Source organism: Tupaia chinensis, unplaced genomic scaffold (genome assembly GCF_000334495.1).
Source record: "Tupaia chinensis unplaced genomic scaffold, TupChi_1.0 Scaffold000208_1, whole genome shotgun sequence".
NCBI classification, from domain to species: domain Eukaryota; kingdom Metazoa; phylum Chordata; class Mammalia; order Scandentia; family Tupaiidae; genus Tupaia; species Tupaia belangeri.
Window position 1 is genome coordinate 1,137,238 of NW_006159683.1, and position 19,279 is coordinate 1,156,516.

At 36.4% G+C, this 19,279-nt stretch overlaps 1 protein-coding gene across 1 annotated transcript in view; it reads right to left on the reverse strand.

Annotated features, from left to right (window-relative positions):
* The window catches only part of GRIP1 (glutamate receptor interacting protein 1), a 236,442-nt gene that overhangs the window by 105,316 nt on the left and 111,847 nt on the right, over positions 1 to 19,279 (reverse strand). The gene's annotated exons all lie outside the window — the stretch shown is intronic.

A 19,279-nucleotide genomic window follows, 5' to 3' on the forward strand; every position in this document is an offset into this window, starting at 1 on the left:
TGAGCTCTGCATTTCAATCAGAACGCAAGGCTTGATTAGAACTTCCCTGGGGTAGCAGAGAGATGTGCGTGATAATATCAGCTTTGCCGGCCTTACATTCCTTCATTTAAAAAGTTCTTTTGGGGCTTTCTAACTTACCCATTAGTTAAAAGTACTTTTATTAATGACATTCTGTTCAATTAATGCTACTAATAATTTCAACCCTTTTCAGATAAGCTAAACTCCAACAAAATTTAAGAATTTTTTTCCATTGCTAATTTCTTTTGTCTATTGAAATATGTTTGAGAAATTCTCAGCTCAGTGTAAACTTCTAGCCCTGCATCGCTGGTCCAAGAGCTTCATTGCCACTGTGAGAGGATGGAGTCCTGGGTTTGGTTCCAGGACCAACCTAAAGAGGCCTGGTGCAGTGAGACACACCTATAATCCTAGCTAACTAACTAGGAGGTCCAGTAGAACTGCAGCGTGGCGAGATCCTGTTAAAAGTAACTTCTCTCTCTCACTCTCATTGAAAAAAAAAGTGCACCTTCCAGACTCAAATGAACTTCAGTTTCAATTTGAATATTTTGCCTGGGGAGCTAAAGGAGACACCACCACTTTTCGGTGTACTGCAAGAAAAGTCCAAAGTAAATGAAACTCAGTAACGCTTCATGGTAAAGTGAGTTGGGATAAAGCATGATTGGAGATAGACTTGCATTCTCTATAACAGGTTCATCCCGGTAATTTTATTAACTTTGGAATAAACAGACCACTTATTTCATATGGCTGATCTTTTCTTGAATCCTTCCTGTTAGTTTATAATGTTTTTAAAAAATTTTATGGAGACATAACAACACAGAGGGAATGCATAAATATTGTCCCAAACAGCTAAGTGATAAAGAGTTTTTAAACTTTTTAAGTGGAGAAAAAGAAAAGGAAGGTCACAAAATTGCTGAAAGCATTTTCTAAATTCCAGTCTAGGGACCTGGGGCACATTTTTGACACATAAGTATGTCACTGCATAAGCTTCGGAGCCCTCCATTTACATCGCCACTACGAATGTGAGTTTTTCTTTTTCTTCTTTTTCTTTCTTTTTTTTTTTTTTTGCATAGTTTTATCTATTAGGAGCATCCTTTCATGAAACTCAAAGTGTATGTCCTCCTTTGCTTTAGAAAGTGGAAACAGTCAAAACATCCTGCCAACTAAGTGACCAGCACCAATGGGAAAGTGGGTCCATTTGCCACCAGAGTGAAAAATCCTTTGACCTGCCTGTTAAAGATGTGTCAAATTACGCATGGCTACTGCACTATCATCATATTCCATATCATCATTCTCTGAAAGGACCGATTCCTCTGCAGTCTAAAAATAGTCACTGTCAGGTTTATCTGGGTTGGATAAGTGATCCACATAAAAAAAATAGAGTGAATTTCCATCAGGCTGTGTGGAGGCGGAGAAATTGCTTAAAAAGAACTGTCTGCCAAACTGAAAAAGCAGCCTTACTACTCAGAATTCTTCACCATCTGAGACTGGGAAGCACCAATCAGCTGGGAAGAGTTGCTGGCACCATAACAAGATGCAGACACTCTCTAACATCCTGCACTAGACTTGTTGGCTTTATGACTATGGTTAAAAAAAAATAAGTATACTTGTTCTCTAGGAATCGGTTCTGCAATAAGAGAAATGAATATCAACCACTCAGACACTCAAAAAGTCAATTTATTTGGAAGTTACAAAAATAGACTTTGAAATATTTAAAGCATCTCTATCTTTTTCTTGTTTGTTTATTTATTTCTTTAATGAGAGGGCAAGAAGGAGAGCATGGAGAGTGGAGACCCTAACAGGGTCTTGCCATCGTGTGATCTTTCCTCAGCCTGCCAGCCAGCCAGGATCTTGGGCATGCCCTCATCATTATTGGTATGTTCAAGCTGACCTGAGATCTGAACTCCAGGCCTTCCCACGTAGCTGCAGCAACGCACAGCAGTGCCCTACCACCTGTGCCACAACGGCTTGCCCCTAAATTATCTCTATCTCTGACTGATCTACTTGGATTTTTTTCAGGAGGTTAAACATAATATAAAAACAAAGACAGACCAGACAACCGTACAGGTCTAAAGACATAGTATGGAGTCCAATTATGTACAGTGTACATTTTGCATGTCCACAGAATCAAGGAAGGTGAGAGTCTTGCCAAAAGATAGGAGCTAACATACTATTCCACTTTAAACTTTTATTATGGAATGCTGACTTTAATGATGGCTTCATAGGATCACTCAAAATAGCTTTATTATATTCGGAAGTGGATATAGATCCTGCTTTGGGGTAACACCTGTGTGCCTGTTCCTGGGTTACTTATTCCTTTTCTCTCTTTTGAGGTAAGCTGGAAATCTGGGCTGCAACTGTAGTAGGAATCTGAAGATGTATCTGGATATATTCGAGAAAGTAAGAGAGTAAAGAGAATTAAGTAGGAGGATACCAGGAAAATTATGTCCCATTTCCTTAGTCTGAGTACCTTCACCATAATTTGAATCAATAAAAGTACTTGAATGACTAAACACCATGGATAATTAATTCATTGTCTCACTTTCTTCCCTTTTACTCAGAACTCTCTTATGTACTTAATGTTAAATATTTGATGCTCTGAAATTTTTTAATGGGAGTAAGGGCTTAATAATGCACGTAGGCATAAAATTATTATATTTTAAATGGTAAGATTCCACTTTTATTTTTAACTTCCTTCAAGACTTATTTTAGAAAGAATGTTAATTGTCTGGGGCTAACATTTCAAATTCAGAATCTTAGGTTTAGAATACACCAAGAAATATTCCACTACTTTTTCCATTGCCTTCAAAATTTTCATCTTTACTTACATATCTGCTATAATTTCTTTCTATCTTCTGTGGGTACAATACCAAATCTGTGAGGTCTCTTTTATTTTTTATTTTTAGGATTTATTCATTAACTTAATTTAATTTGTTACTATTATTACTGTTTCATTTAACCAGAGAAAGAAAGAGGGAGAGAGAAAGGGAAAGTGAGAAAGCAGGTTGCCAGGTCCAGGACTTGAACCACGATTGACCATATGGGAGTCCAGAGCCCAAACCACCAGGTCAACTGCTAGCCCCAATATCTGGGTTTAACACTGTCTGACCCTGAATAACTAACCTCCTCTAGACTCAGTTACTTCATCTTTGAAAAATAATATAAACATGTGTGTTACAGGGTTACTATGACAACTAGAGTTAATACAATGTGTAAAGTGTCTACACAATGCTTGGCAGATATTAAATGCACTTTTATGTACCACTTTTTTTTCTTTGTTTGTTTTTTTGTTGCTGTTGTTGTTGTTGTTGAGAGAGGGTACATGTGCTTGCCAGAGAGGGAGTGAGAAAGAAAGTGTTCTTTAACAGGGTACAGTCATGTTGCAGTATTTCTTCCTCTATTTCTCTATCCTGTCAGGACTCTGGGCAGGCACATGTGCCTAGCATATATTTCAAGCTGCTGGAGCCAGGAATTAAACTGTGCTTGACCATGTGGGATCAATCTGGATCCCTATACATAGACTTAACTGCTGTGCTATGGGCCTGACCCTGCACAAACTGATGTTAATTCTCTTTCTCTACTCCTTGGGTTAATCCCAGGACATACTGATGTCATCTATATAATGCTTGGTTTCCTAGTTGATGTGCAAAATTACTTTCTTTTTTTTGAATGGAGAAAGTTAGAGAAAAGGATCTTACATGAATAAAATTAAATTATTCATGTGCCCCCAGATCTTTAAGTTAGTGTTTGCTTCTATATAAGATGCAGTGAGATTGTCTCCAGCAAAGTTATAACAGAGAGAAAGAGGAGGGAGGAGCAGACGAGGGAGCACAGCAACTTTCTGGCGGATCATTAGTTAGATTTTCATGCGTCATTCCACTTACTTAGCTTTCAGTGTCATGCATGATTTCAATATTACGCTATCTGCAATTTTCGATAATCTACACTGTCATGAATAGAGCTTTATAATCGATAACTAATGAATCCATATATTGGGTAAGGAATTCAAAAAGTATCTACATGTGGAACATATGAACTACACACATCATGAAAACTAAATTACTTTTTTTTCCACAGGGGGCATATTTCATATTCTTATCAAATAATACCTTCATCTTGAATGACTAAACTAAAACCTTTCTCATGTCCCCATATTCCCTTCCAAGTGTGAGAATTTTGCAAGAAAAGTGGTAAACTTTCACTCTAATCTTGTTTTCAGAGTAAAACTTACTTGGGGCAGCTTCCACAAGGTAGAAGCACCACTCAGCACAAAACCATCTTTAAGGAACTCAGAAGATGTATTAAAGTAAAGGAAGTCACCTCTGAGAAATAAGAGGTCCAAGAATCACCCAAGACAGACATCCACAGCGTGAGACATCTCAGATATAGGCCATAGCAAGTCCTCAAAGGAGTCAGAAGAAGCTGGCAGCCAATCGTGATGAACCAAAGTGTATCAAGGAAAGGCCAATAGAAAATTACATAAATGCAGCTCAGATGTTACTACAGTACTTGAATCAGTTCTTGTGAATTGATAAATATTCCTTATCATGCTTCGAAAGTATACAGCTTAGTAGGTTTTTTTTTTTTTTTTTTTTTTTTTTTTACCATCTTAGAAACCACAAGTAGAAATGTGCCAGAGAGGAAACTAAAAATATAAAGTCTCAATATTCTGCTTGTTCAAAGATATAATGCTTATGTGAAGCCACACCTAGAAGTGTCTAAAATAATCTTATACCAGTATCTACAAGGCTAGCTCTATGGAAGATAAGGCATATGGCAGAGTTTGGACAGGGAGTGTAGATGGTATGATTTACATTCCCCATTAGCGGCAACAGCTGTATTTAAAGAGAGGCTGGAGACTTTCAAATGACTTATAGAACACCAAGCTTTCAACCACCAGAATACCACAGCAGGGCACTTTTCAAAAGCCTCATAATTAGGGATTTCTATCATAATGTCTCATATTTGCTACTTTGCTAAAACAAGTATGTTCTATAATAGGAAGGCTGAACAAAGAGTGATACAGGCCACTTTGTAATCTGGCCCCACTACTTCCCAATCTTCAAAGAACTGGAGAGAAATAATTGATTGCTTGTGTACCAGTGTACTTTCCCTGGGGCAGTCTCACATAATCCTTTGAAGTCAATCTCCAGACTAACATTTACTGTTGCGTTCTGGAGCTACAGTATTCCTGAATCACTGTAAATTTTGAATAAAAATTCAGTCAAGAAATCAACTGTTGGTGTGGGCCAATGAGTCACTGAAAACCCTTCCATGTAGCACGCTGGAATTCTGCCATCTTAATGCTTTTTATCTGCAATTGGAGCAAATGTTTCTTTAAAAAAAGGAAGAGAAGGAAATAGAAAAAGAGTGGAGGAAAAGGAAGAGAAGATCATAGGAGAGAAAGAGATTGGAGGGAGAGAGAAGGAAGAGAGAATGAATATGAAATCAAAATATAAACATGAATTGTTTAAACTTTCACTGCATCTTTGCTACTACCTTTGGATTTCTTTAGGGAAGATTAAATATTTACTCTCAATTGACATACAACACAAGGGGACAAACTGCTTGTAAGCTTTCGGCATCTCTTTCTTCAACAAATATTTAATGCGTATCTTTTTTCGGTTTGTCAGGCACACTGTGTATATAGTGGTAAAATATAATGTACGGGGAGAGTCTCTGTCTTTGCCCTTGTACTTACAGTTCACTGACCAACAGATTAGCTCATCAACAAATTACCATTACAATTGTGATTATTACTGTGAAGGAAAGGTAGGGGTTCCTCGTGAGAGTAAAACAGGGAGACCCTATTTAGAGATGGTGTCAGAAAAGTCAGTTTTCTCTAGGAAGTGACAGTTAGGCCACACCTTTAAAGGATATGTACAAAATAGCTAAGAACTTGTGTTTTGTGTACATCAGAGGTTGGCTATTGCTTCTAAGGGAGCTGAACTTGTGAAGCTCCTGAGAGCCATGGTCTAATATAGGGAAGGAGCTAAGAGCTTTGGGAATCAAAGTCTTCAATCTTTCTCAATGACTAAGAGATAGTCCTGTTTCTTTCTTATTTTAGAGGTTTTTGCTATAGAGTGTGTGTGCTTGCCAGAGAGACAGAGAGAGACAAAGAGATAGAAAGTGAGAAATCACCCTCCAGAGGGGAGCCCTGCAATACCTTCCCCTCCATCCTCCTCTTGGGATTTTGGGCATGCACACACACAAACATCCAGCATGCGTTTTAAGCTGCCAGGTCCAGAACTCGAACCACAACCCACTACATGGGAGTCCAGTGACGTAATCATTATGCTATCTGCTGGTCTTGAGAAAGTTCTGTTTCTTTAACAGGTTATTATGAGAATAAAATAGAATAAAGTTTGTAGAAGTATACACAAACTAAAAGTGCTCTAAATATTTGAGAAATTATTTTAAATATTTTTATATTTGGAAGAAAGATAGACTTGATATCAAGTATTATTTATTTGTGCATCTGTTTTTATCAGTCAACCAAGAAATAAATAACATTTTTTTGCTTATGGAGATACAATATGGGTATGAAACAACCCTTGTTCTCAAGGTGTTTATAATCTCATAGAGGAGAAACAGTCCTATGCATAAATAGCTAGACTTACTACCTGGGTAAAGACCATAATGAGTATATAAAAACAACATTGTAGGAGTCAAGAGGGAGGATTACATCTAGTTGGGTTTGACAGCTGTAACTTAAAGAAGCAGGAATAACTTTAAAGGCTATAAGAGCAGAGTAAAAAAGCGCGTAAACAACAACAACGTAACAAAAACAGTAATTGTAGAGTTTTTAATTTTGATGTGTGCCAGGAATAGACAAAGTAATTTAAATGTATTAACCCTTTAGTCAGTACAATAAACACAGAAAAGAACTACTATGACTAATCCTCGCGGTACAAATAGGAAAACTGAGACTTAGAAAGGTCACATATCTAGTCAGCTGCAAGGTCAGGAGTCCAAACTGGATCATTCTAACCACTACACCATATTGTCTCCAGATGAGGAGGTCATGAGGAGATGTAAAACATGGTAAAACCTCAGTCACAAATCATTAGGGGTCCAGTGTGACTAATGCACAAAACAAACGCAGAGAGGTAGGTCCTGGAGAGCTTGGGTAGGATATGTCAGACTGAGAAACTTGGTTTCTACTTTATAACTAAAAGAAGCCGTCCAAGGAGCGATGATGATGGAAATCGTGAGAATAGATGTCAACATTATGAGAGTGTTTCAGAGTCAGGAAAGGTAAAGAGATTGAGAGACGCTTTCTGAAGTAGTCCTTCTGTATTTTACTTGTTTTAAAACAAAACAATTTTGTAGGGCGGTGGTCTGTGTAATAGTTACTCATTTGCTTTTCCTTGTGAATGACTCCATTAGATGCGCCAGTGATTCTGAGTGGGATGAACTCGAGCCCTGAGGCCCCCAAAGTGTTCAGGTGAAAGCTTGCTGGCTTCCCCATTTGCTATTTCACTGCTATCAACATAGCTTCGCAGTCTTCGCATGATAAGTAGGTGCTACAGAAAGAGGATGTTGGGTACCGGTGTGTTCTCAAGGAAATTTACATTAAAAGTATGATCTCAACCTGCTTCTGAGAATTCATGATAGAGAAATTCTTCATGATCTTAAAAGTAAACCAGAAGGTCTTTACCAAAAGGCTTTGACCTCAAGACAGATTCAGGGCAGTTTCTATCATCATCATTGTGGTTATAAAATCTGTGTCATAAGATCCAGGAAGCTGGAGGATTATAGTGGGTATTATCGTATTGAGCAATTGCACCCTCTTGAGTGATTTGACAGGGGCATCTGGTAGCCATTTTTAGTGTCAAAGCCTCAGAGGCAGCTAGTAATATAGTTTATTTCCTTGGCAGCATGACTGTTGGAGTTAGCCTAATATTTTAACACCCAGTAGTATACCAGAAATAATCCTAAAAAAATAATTTTACTATATACCAGGCACTGAAGTAAATGCTTTTGGACATAGCTAATATATGGCAAAAAAGATGTCAAAAGTGATAGCATTTCATGCCAGATGGGAAATCTGGTAGTCATCTGTTTCTTTGGCAGTTATAATATATAGATGTACATATATATGTATATACACACACACATATACATATATATACACATATATGTATATATATATACTATAATGGCTAGTGAAAGATATAAAAAGAACATTATTTCCCAATGGAAGACAGTTTATAGCTTGCTTTACAATAAGGAATGCAGAATTATTATAATGTGCAACTACAGAGAAAAGAACTCTTAATTAGTATTTTGTTAGTACTCGACAAAGATGGCCCTACACTGATCTTCTCAGGATCAACAGAAGTGCTTATCTGCTAATCCTGTGAAAGAGAAAAGGCAGGGTCAGCTCCCAGGTACAGTGGTTATGTGCTACTCAAGAGAAGCCAGATTTCACATGGTGACCATGGTTTGAACCCATGGCTGGGTTAGGCAGAAACATTGTGGACATGTGTATGAGTGTCCAAGATCCGACAGGCTGGGTGCTGGAGGAAGGGAATCATGGTGTTACCAGACCATGTAGAGGGTGCTCCTCTCTCTCTCTCTTTCTTTTTTTGTGTGCATGCACATACTCCACCACCAATAAAGGTAACTAAATAAATAAAAAAATGAGCAAGCCATTCTAGTCCAATGTATGTATATGACCTGAGAAAATCTTATCACATGAAGAGATACTGCTCCCCCTGACAGAGTTCAGTTAGTTTCTCACCTTTCTAAAACATGCTAATATTAACAGGCTAATTTTCTCCCTAAAGGACATGTTTAATTTTAGAAGCATTATATACAATCTGAAAATGTGGAAACTTTAACCAACTTTATATTAATTTAATAAATGTCTCGGAATGCCAAGTTAAAATCCTTGGAGATAATTGCTTCACAGCAGCATATTGGCCTTATGCCTGCTCTTAGGATCGCTGGGAAATAATCTTAAGGAAATTTGTAACTGTCAATGGGGTGGCTGGGTTTGATGTGATTAAGAAGGCAAAAGACCAAGTTTCCTCTCTAGATACTAGTTGCAGCTATAACCACTTTATATAGACTTAAACTACATTTAAATATTATTTTAAACAATTTTTATGTATAACATCTTTGTTTTAGATTCATGGTAACATTGATGATAAAAAAGTGGTAATGTTTCAGATCTTTTCAGAGAACTTAGTAAATTAAAAAGGACAGAATAGCAGAGCTGTAAGGCTCTCTAAGATGATGTAGTCTAGTCTTCTGTTATAAGACAGGATAATGGCCCATTAGATTTAAAAGACTCTGACTCACTGTCACAAAGGATAACAAGGAAAATATAATCAATTGGGATCTTTAGGGAAAATGTAAATATTAATTAATTAATTAAATAATTTTTAGATTTTTGCTGTAGGGAGCATGTGTTTGTCAGAGATAGAGACAGAGAGAGAGAAAGTAAAAAACCACCCCTTGGGGTGGATGGCCACATCGCAATCCCCTTTCCTCTGTTCTCTTCTTGGAATAGTAAGCACACACGCACATGCACCCCATGTATTTTTTTTCAAACTGCTGGTTATGGGACTTGAACCAGATACATGGAATCCAGCACCTTACCCACCACACCATCTGCTGGCCCCTAAATATTAAATTATGAATCCATGTTACTCCTACTCTGATACCACCACTCATCACCATGGCACCTAATATAATTCAAGCTTCTAGGAGGAACATCTGAGTAATATTCTACAGCATTTCATACTCTTAAAATAGTTGTACTCAGTATTTGAAAATTTTTATGAATATCTCTTACACACTAAAATCAGGCTAATATATATATGTGTGTGTGTACATATGTGTGTATATATATATATGATAGATGAATGTGATAGATAAATTTATCATATATATAGGATAGATAAATGTCTTTGGTCATATGGTTCTCAATAAGGACAATTACAATCTATTCATGCAATGAAATACCATATATGACACTGAAAAAGAATGAACTACCACTATAGGCAATGATAGGATTGCATCTCACAAACATATTGTTGGGCAAAGAAACCAGATACCAAAGAAATACACTGAATGGTTTCCTTTATATACAGACCAAAGCTCAACAAAACAAATCTCTAGTTTAGGAAGCTAAGAGAGGAGTTCCATTTGATACATGGGAAAGTGATTGTCTCTCTGCAAAAGCAAAGTGGGCCTTCTGGTTATGATCGCTACATTCTATTTCTTGACCTGGATGGAGAATACGCAAGTGAAAATTCAGCAACTTGTACAAATAAGATCTTAGCATTTATTGTATGTTGCACTAAAATGCAAAAGTGAATTAAAAAGCATATCCTATTCTAATCTAGTAATATAAAAGTAACTTAAAAGTATACTACTTTCTACTTTAGTGTAACTCTCTCTGCAAATATATGACAAGTGACTCTGAGTTTCAAAAAACAAAAGGAAATGAAGTAGATAGAACAAAGAGTATTTTGCAAAAAGTAATTTTTAGATGAACAAGCAGAATGTATAAAAAAACTAACATTTATATTAGAAAAACAAAATTCTAAATAAAAGGCTACTGCCCTTTTAAAGTTATAGACTTTTCATATGTAAGAAAGTCTTTTCATCAAATGGTGATGGAAGAAAAATGAAGCTGGACCCCTTTCTCTCACCATTAACAAAAGTCAACTCAAAAATGGAAAAAAAATTTAAATGTAAAGCCTAAAACAATACAAGTACTGGTATAAAACTTATGGGAAACTCTAGAAAACACTGGAGCAGGCAGAGATTTCTTAAAACTCCCAAAGCACAGGCAATAATCCCCAAAATAGACAAGTAGAATTACATTAAGTTAAAAAGTTTTTTCACATCAAAGGAAACTATTAGAGTGAAAAGACAAGTCTCAGAATGGGAGAAAATATTTTCACATTATTCCTCAGACAAGGGATTGATAACCAGAATATATAGTGAACTCAAGCAGCTCACCCATATAAAAATGAATAATACAATTAAAATTGGACAAATAAACTGAATAGATAATTTTCCATGGAAGACTTATGGATAAAAAAAAAAATGGGGGCTAGCAGGTGGCATAATGTTTAAGGTGCTGGACTTTCACGTGGCCAACCGTGGTTCAAGTTCTGGATCTTGTGGCTTGTTTACTCACTTTCTCTTACTCTCTCTCTCTGTCTCTCTCTGGTCAAATTAAAGAATAAATAATAATAACAAAAATAAATAAATAAATAAATCTTAAAAAAATAGGAAAAAAGCATATAAAAATGTTCAGTATTTTTTGTCATAAGGGAAATACAAATTAAAACCACAATGAAATATTATTTAACAATAGTTAGGATCAAAAAAATAAAAAACAACAAGTTTGACAAGACTGTCGTGAAAAGAAAACCTCTCAAACTTTGGTGGGAATGTAAATTAGCACAACCTCTGTGGAAGACAATATGGAGATTCCTCAAAAACCTACAAATACAACTACCATATGACCCAATAATACCTCTCCTTGGTATTTACCCAAAGGATAGAAAAACACTCAGTTGGAAAGACACTTGAACATCCATGTCCATTGCAACATTATTCGCAACCACTAGGACACAAAATTAAACTATGTGTCCAAAACTGATGACTGGGTTAAAAAACTGGCATATATATGCTATGGGGTATTACTCAGCCATAGGAAATGAAGAGACCCTATCATTTGATTCAAAGTGGATGAAGAAAGGGGACTTAATGTTGAGCAAAGTAAGCCAGACTTTGAAAGAGACATACTTTATATCCTTGCTTAATATGTATTGAATGCCTGTACTTCATGGCAGAAATAGAAAGATCTGAAGATATGATAGTAGAGAGGATAAGTGTAGATACCACAGACTGTAAGGGAGGGGAGTGTGGTAGAGGGTGAGCAAGAAGGCCACAAGGAAGAAAAATTTAACAGATAAAAGAATGTGAAGTTGACTGTTGAAAAAAAATACATAGAATGTGAAAACAAAAACAGAAACTCTCTGGGCTTCCATTTATGATACTTTCTAGGAAGAAGAGAATATTAGGCTGGTAACTCACAAGGAAGCATGTGTGTCATGTTACAACTAGCAGGCTTTGAAAAACTCAGTTTCCAGTTTATAAGAGAATCTCCAAGGAATGGATTAAGAAAATACGAATAATGACCAATTTAGTCTTGGGGCTGGTGGCTGAGATATCACTGATGATAATATCTTGACATCCAGAAAAAGTAAAATGTAAAATATAACCAAAATCCAGTTGTGACAATGCCAATAAACCTATAGTTTGTGATTGCAAAGGAGTTAATCATCTCTTCTGAAGACTAATTATATTCAAATCCACACTAAATACAATAACTACTTAAATTTTTTTCTTTTGTTTGCTCAGGATCAAATACATGTAAAGACTATCCATATAGCTGGGCAAAAATGTAACACAGAGAGCATTTCTAAGAAGAAAAAAATTTTCAGCCCAGCGTGGTAGCATAGTCAGTAACATAACAGAATTGCAGTTGTTGAAAGCCACATGCCAGGTGGACCTGAAAAAACACTGGGTGTACACACACATGCTCAAGGTCCTAGAGGGCTGGGGAAAGAGGATTATGGTGTCACAAGTACTAGTTGAGATGTCTCTCTCTCTCTCTCTCTGTCATAAATACATAGGCTCTATCATGAATAAAATAAATAAAACTTAAGGAAAAGGCAAAGTTCAGGTGAGCTGACTCTTTAGCACAGTGAGTTAAGCCCTGTGAACGGGGAACACATTTCTACAGTTGAACACATTGTTCAATCTATGATTATCATTAAACACTTTCTATACATATCTGAAAGCTCCATGTGAAGTACTACAAAAATATGCAAATAACGATGATTCAGTTAGTGTACCCACAGAGTCTGTGGAACACAGCAGCACAATAGAAAAACACATGGGTAACTACGGCAAAGCAAAATGTAAATACTTTCAAGAGTTGCTAAGAAAATCTAGCATGTGCTCTTTTTTCTCTCAAAAGAGAGAGTAAATGAGACAGAAACTGAGTGATCTAAGTAAGAGCAGGATCAATGGGGTGAGGGGGGAGATTTGACCTGGGTCTGTACGTAAGTACTATATGTATACATACTAGATATTAACACAACAGTGGGGAAGCTCAGAACATTAGAGAAAGAAAATTTTTAGTTAGCTTTTCATCTCTATTTTCAACTACAACAATTTGTTGGTTATATTTGGAAACTACTTTGTGGACGCCAACTCTTTCTTAGTAAGAAAGCACATTTAGATTACATTACAGCGAGCCTTGTTTAATCCAGCCAATACAAACTCCATGTTTACTGACTGCCCTCTATGGCTCTTCCTAAGAAATAAAGTTATAAAAATAAGAAATTGGTAGAGAATCACATAATATAAACAAAATCCAGAGCAAGTTATGAGTCACTTCAAAATTGGTATAACCTTTTAGACCTGTGGACTCTACAACACTGGCTTATGGATTGATGTTTGGAGCAATGCTCCTGAGATAACTGTGTGCTCCTCCACACAATTACAGTCACCTTTAATTTCCTGGTACTCAATATTTCAGATATGATAAGCACTTACGAATGTTCATTCTCTCTCTCTCTTTTTTAAAGAATGATTTTATTTAACTTTATTTATTTACTTATTTTTAATTTGACCACAGCAGAGGGGAGAGAGAGTGAGAGAGAATGAAAGAGAAAGCGAGAAAGGAAGCCCCCAGGTCTGGGACTTGAACCATGGCCGGCCATATGGGAATCCAGTGTCCTTAACCACCACACCACCTGCTGGTCCACCATATGTTCATTCTCTCCATCTTTTCTTCGATCCTGAAGAAGTATGGTTATCCTTATTTTAGAGATAGGAAAGTTAAAGCTTGGAGGGGTTAAATAATTTGCCCAAGGGCAACAGAGATCCAAGATTCAAATCCAAGTTTGTCTGACTTCAAAAGACTTTATATTTTACCTAAAGAGTCATTGTTTTTAGAACTTTTGCTCCTTAGACATTTATGCTTTCTTCATATTATATGTTACTTAGAAAAGTACTTTTCAACAACAGGATTCTCAGACTCAGTTTTTTTGCTAATACATTTTGATAATAAAAAAGTGGAGTTTTTTGCTTATTTGTTTTTGTTTTTGCCTGCAAGCATTTTAAATCATTTGTTCAAATTTACTGAGCACACATGGTGTGCAAAGTATCACATTTGCATTAACACTTTTGCTCCTCCTGGTAACTTGTGAGTGTGGCAGTATAACTATTAATATTTCATACAGCAGAAATCTGGCCTCTGTGACTCCACACGCTGCCTTGGTTCTCTATTTCCATCACTGCATGGTTTTTCTCGGGTTTTCCTTTATAGGTTCTTCTTCCCCTTCCTGACTTGTAACTACTGGAAGGCCCTTGATCTCAGTTTTGGGCCCTCTCTTGTTTCTGTCTAAACTCACTCTTTTGAGGTATCTCATTCAGCCTCATGGTTTTAAGGTCCATCTCTAAAATAATGACTCAAAAATAGATATTTCTTACTCTGATCTCTGCGTTGAACCTATTTCTTATTCATAACGCCACCTGAATGACAGTTAGACACCACTAACTTAACATATTCACAACTGAATTCTTCATTTTTCCTCAAATCTATTTCTCTCTCAGTAGTCTTTAATTCAATAAATTTTCCTTAAAATATTATAAAGACTAAATTCAACTTCAGTTAATAAAATTTGGCTTCAACAGATACATTAGAATAGACCATTGAATTTGCTGAAACTCGATTTATAATTCACTAAAAAAAAAATCTTATTCCAGGGTTGAGCTATCGTTATCTATGCTTTGTACATACATACACGCCCGCGTATGTGCACGTGCACACACACACACACACACACACACACACACTGCGCAAGAATTAACTTGTGAACTTTTAATAGTGTGTAAATAAAGGAAAGTAAAAAGCAAAATCAAAGCAATAAGCATGTCCTAATCACAATTGAAAATGTACTCCACATCATTATTCATCTAGAAAATGTACATTAAACTCACAATGAGATACCACTACATAAACATCAGAATGGTTCAAATGAAACAGACTGAGAATACCAAGTGTTAGTGAGGCTGTGAAGCCAGGGAAAATCTCCTATCCTACTAGTGGGACTGTAATATGTCCTGATTATGTGCTAAAATGGGCAGCTGTTATTTTCCTTGTCATCCCAAATGTAATTTACTTTGGAGAACTCCCATATCTCTGCTGGAGCTATTGAGTGTACGTCCTGGCCTTCTCTTGTATAGATGTAAAAAGTGGACTATGTGCCTGCATATAGTGATCAGCGTAGTCATCAGTATTTCCTCTAAACTAAGTCATTAAGAAACTTTCAGGGGAGAACCAGTCTTGTTGCTTTCTTTAGCATCATCAACCCACAAGGTAATGTAGACTTGTCACTGCTAGGGCCATCTTTTCTCATGTGCTCACCAAGGAGAGACAGAGAGAGAAGGAGAGAAAGCACTACCAAAGGAGTATGGTCATGTGTAGTCAGCATTTGGGATCCTGCCACCTTAAGTCAACACCTTGGAATGCACCATGCCACCAGCTGACCCACTAAAGCCACCTTGCCATGACATAAATAGAACCTTTCTTAGCAAGGAGATCTGAGAGACAGAACACCCATGACACTGTGTAAAGCCAGGATATATCTTGAATTCTGTATTTTTCTAGACTAATAAAGCCCCTCCTTTTGCGAGTCCAACTTGAGCTTTTGCCATTTGTACTATCTGCTGGTATCCTCAAATACTACTGCACTGTTGTTCCTCCAGCTGAAGATCTTAAGAGTTCTATTAAAATTTTTGCCTCTACCTAGCTTTATTCTCCAAGCAATAGAAAGGTAACTGAATGTATGTCCAAAAATCACTTTTGGGTGAAATAACTACCAAGACTTTATTAAAAAAACTGATGACCAATGGCCTTATATATAAATAGTTACTATAAGTCACTGAATAAAAACTAAGAGCACTTCCAATATAAACATGAATAAGGAACATTGAGACCAGCAGATGGCATAATAGTTACGTCACTGGAATCCCATGAAGTCGACCACAGTTCGAGTCTCGGAGCCAGCGACTTAAACTCATGCCGGGCATGTGTGTGTGTGCATGCCCATGACACCGAGATAAGAATGGAAGAGAATGGATTGCACCATTCCCCCTGGGGATGATTTCTCACTTTCTGTTTCTCTGTCTCTCTGGAGAGTGCAAGCGCCCAATAGCAAAAATATTTCTCTAAAAAAAGATAATAAATACACTAAAATAAATGAATAAGGAACATAAACAATAGAAAACAAAAATGGCTAGTATTTATATGAAACAAAACTGATAATAAAGAAGTGACAGGAACTTAATGAGAATAGGACAGTGTGGAATGGGGGAAGTGAAGAGAAGAGGATAGAGAAAGATAGCAAGTGAACAATAGAGAGGCAGGAGGATAGGGAGAAACAGATATGGCTTATTAACTGTTGATGATGACATGTATAGTATTCTCAACTGGATTGGTCTGAGAAGTATTTCATGATGGGCAAAGTATTTTTACAAGCAAAATGAGAAATAGCAATTGACTGTTTTAAAAAAATAATAATAATAATGATGATTGGGGAAAACAGAAAAGATATTGAATGTTGAAGTGGGGAGATTAATGTCTTTGTACTGACTGACATGCATGGCGTTCCCTTTTGAAGGAGCAATGTAACACACTGTAGAGTTATATGTAATCCAATGTAATATAAAGAAGATTATGATGATAATAAAAAATAAAATAAAAAAGAAAGACACAATAAAAAAAATTTTCCTACACTAGACTTTTTTAAAAAAAGTAAATAAAATATAATGCAATTTTTACCTAATCAGATAAATTAAAAAAAATCATATTTAATATTGATAAACTCTGAGAAGATAGGTACATTTAAAGCAGTGCTGGTAGTACTATACTACTATGTGTCAAATATTTAAAACATACATCTTTTGCGTTAATGAAATCAGAAATACAAAAATTTGAGTAGAAAGTCACTTCAGTTATTAATAATAGAAGTCTATTGGGAAATACTTGAGAAAATACATGCTTCACTTTTTGGTATGATATGAAGTAGGGACTTAATTTTATTTTTTCTCATGAAGCTAATTAATTGTCCCAGCATCATTTACTCACTAATTCAACCCGTCCTCACTGATGTATGACTGTCCCTTTGCTTCCATCCCTGTAATGACTTATTTCTAGCATTTTATCCTCTTCCATTGGTCTCTACATTATATCATGTTAATACCAAATGGGCTTAAAGTCATAATTTTAGAATGACTTTGGATATTGGATAGAATAAACTTCTGTGGTCAAGGGAATGGGTACTGTTCAAAAAGGAACGCCCCACAAATGTTACCATGGCAATACTGGAAGAGTCTACAATATTACCCAGCATGCTGTTGACATTGTTGTAAACAAACAAGTTTAGGGCAAGATTCTTGCCAAGAGAATCAATGTGCGTATTGAGCATATTAAGCATTCTAAGAGCAGAGATAGCTTCCTAAAACGTGAAGGAAAATGACCAGAAAAAGAAGGAAGTCAAAGAGAAAGAATATGGGTTCAACTAAAGTGCAGCCTGCTCCACCCAGAGAAGCACTCCTTGTGAGAACCAATGGAAAGGAGCCTGAGCTACTGGAACCTATTCCCTATGAATTCATGGCATGATGGGTATTAAAAATAAACTAATATGTGGTCTATTAAAAAAATAAACTTCTCTGGCTTCATATTATTTCAACAACATTTTGGCAATTTTTCCCTTTTCTAACTCCATATACATATTAGAAACAGCTTATTTAGGTGATCCCAAAGATCTTTTTGTGGAATAAATAATCAATTTTTAAAATAAAATCAAATTTATGAATGCACTTCTGAAAAGTGACATCTTTTAGGTGTTCAAACTTACAATTCAAGAACATGATATAGGTCTTCACGTATTAACAAATCTATGTACTGCATTATCTATAGAAAGTGGTCTCCAAAAAGTTCACAGAAAATGTGTATTAAGAAAAAACTATAAATACATTTTAATGTTTTGGTACTAAAACATAATTGTACTTTAATTCCATTTTACATGAACTTTTGAAGTACCTTAATATTTATTATTAAAATAGGTTCATACTTTTGTTAAATTTACTTATTATAAGAATTTTATGATCATATCATATTATAAATAGAATCTTCAAATTTTAACTTTATGATTTCTACTGGTATATAGAAAGGCAACTGATTTTTACATACTTGTCTTACATCCAGCAACCTTAAGGAGCTCTTAGTAAATTTCTTTTCTTTTTTTTCTTGAGAGGTTTTTGCTATAGGGCGCGTGCACTCGCCAGAAAGACAGAGAGACAGAGAGACAGAAAGCAAGAAATCCCCCCCCAGGGGGGATGGCCACACTGCAATCCCTTCTCCTCCATTCTCCTCTTGGGATTTTGGGCATGCACGCACATGCGCCCGGCGTGAGCTTAAGCCACCGGGTCTGGGACTTGAACCATGTCCAGCGACATAGCCATTACTCTAACTGCTGGTTAGAGTTTCTTTTCTGATGACCCACTTTCCCCTACTCATCAGGGGGTGACTGGGTACTCTTGGTATATAAACTGTTAGGTCTCATTCAGAATGTAAGTGCAAATTTGAGTGAAGGCAGACAGGGGGATCAGCCCATTTCTGCTGACCCTAAAAATGCTGACACATGGAAGACTTTTTCTCTGAAGTGATGTCCATCCCAATGGGAGAACCCTTGTCCCTCTGAGGTAGAATGCTCAGCCTGATAAACTACTGTCTTCGGTCGGGGAGCTGGTTCCTTCTAAGGCCTCAGAGTTTAACTAACTGTCCGTCTTTACTGACTACCTATGTGAAGCACCTGCCAACTATCCCCTGTGCCTGCCCTTACTCCCTGTCACAGAATCCTACTCATGACCTTTATGGTGATGATTTCACTTCAGAAGTGTTTATTTGTTAGATAATGCTCTTTTTTAAAAATAAAATAATTACTTTATTTAACTTTATTTATTTATTTTAATTTGACCAGAGAGGGATAGAGTAAGAGACAGTGAGAGAGAAAGTGAGAAAGCAAGCTGACAGGTCAGGGACTTGAACCAGTCAGCCATGTGAGATTCCAGTGCCCTTAACCATACTAACTGCCAGCCCCATGCTCTTTTTATTTATTTATTTATTTTAGACAGATTTTTTTTTTTTTTTTTT